The sequence below is a fragment of the Drosophila willistoni genome (assembly GCF_018902025.1).
Source record: "Drosophila willistoni isolate 14030-0811.24 chromosome 2R unlocalized genomic scaffold, UCI_dwil_1.1 Seg167, whole genome shotgun sequence".
Lineage (NCBI taxonomy): Eukaryota > Metazoa > Arthropoda > Insecta > Diptera > Drosophilidae > Drosophila > Drosophila willistoni.
In genome coordinates, this window is record NW_025814050.1 from 5,792,274 (window position 1) to 5,793,809 (window position 1,536).

Here is a 1,536-nt window from a genome sequence, read left to right on the forward strand (position 1 = left end):
ATCGATTGCCAATTTTACTTATATAAAGTTAAAGAGTTTTTATTCGTTTCATTTAATTGCGATTCTCAACTTGTTTAAGCATTCAAGTATAACATTCTCAAACTAAAGTTTGTCAAAATTCATCAGCGAAACAATCACTTATACATCTTTTTTAAAATTTAAGTATTGGTTTATCATAAACATCCCATTTGAAAATAAAATCTATGGTAAATACCTTTTATTATCGGATTGCCACCTTATCTCCAATGTTATTACGGATGAAACTTGAATTTGCTATATGTAGTAAAAAGCAGCGTTTTTCCAAAAAGAGAACCAATTATTCCGCAAAAGTAATGACTGTCATTACCATTATATCGTAGGGAATTGCAAAAATAAATAGTGTTTATGCAATTGGCTCTTAAAAAATTATTCACTGTGTTACGCGACGAGAACAGTGAATCACTGAAAAAAAAAAACAAGTTTAGCATGGAAAATTGCGTTAAATCTTGTTTAGATATGCTTAATCAATAGTTTCATATGTAATAAATCAAATTCGTTATAGTTATGGTCAATAGCTAGATACTAACGTTGATTTTACCTGGTTCAGTCTACAGAACAATATCACTTGAAACAGTTTAGATATGCATTTCATACTAAAAGCGTTTCTGTTTTTTGTCTTAGTTCAAGGATTAATGACATCGGAGGTTACTGACGAAAATGGCATTCCGAATTGCTGTAAAAGGAAATTCCCTTGCAAAAAATCCATTTGTGAATTATGGAAATTGAGTGATTCCTATGAGATATTTCCTTGACTCCAAAACAAACTACCGAATGGGTAAAAAAATAAATAGTGTTTAAGAATTGAATTTTAAAACTTGTCTTTTGAATACTTTTTCAGGAACTTTATAGAAGGAAGCATCTTCGTTCATTTGCTTATTTTTAAACAGTGCGTCCGGATGAGTTCATTCAGTTACTTATGAATAACTTGAATAACTAAAATGATTCAGCATTCATTGGAAACTTGTTAATTTAAATATAAAATGTTTGTATAAACATGGTCTTGGCCAAAAAATAGTCCAGTTTTCTGTTTTCTTAGATTTTAAAGGGGTATATGAAACTTCGTGGCCTTTCGTAAATGCTTCAAGTTGTTCCTCATGCACAGAGTAACCACATTTTTGCAGTTTTCTTTTCATGTCTGCTCGCCAAGTAAGCAACATTGAAGCCCTAAACCTCCCAGGTCTACCCTCGCTGCCTCAGGGCCTGCTCGTTGATGGTGGGTAACAAGGGTGGGGCAAGCGTTTGCGTCTTAATCCTTTTTCCATTATTATTTTCATAATTCTTATTTACATGACGCCGAACGTCTTCTTCGTCTTCGACGTCGTCGTCTCTGTCGCTGTCGTCTTGTTCATGGTTTTTGCTACTGCTGTTGTGTCTTTTTACCCTGCCGAGATTTTTGTCTGTTATTGTTGTGCTCCGGTTTCCCCCCGTTCTAACCCCACCTCTTTGCCATCCTTCTTTGGCATAAACAAGCCTGTCTCTTTTGCTTTGGCTCATTGC

General features: G+C 34.3%; 1 long non-coding RNA gene across 1 annotated transcript; it reads left to right on the forward strand.

Annotated features, from left to right (window-relative positions):
• Window positions 1-428: 428 nt before the first annotated feature.
• On the forward strand, window positions 429-1,053 carry LOC124460204. The gene is made up of 2 exons (XR_006954141.1): window positions 429-814; window positions 878-1,053. It is a non-coding gene; the product is annotated as an uncharacterized LOC124460204 (long non-coding RNA).
• Window positions 1,054-1,536: the final 483 nt, after the last annotated feature.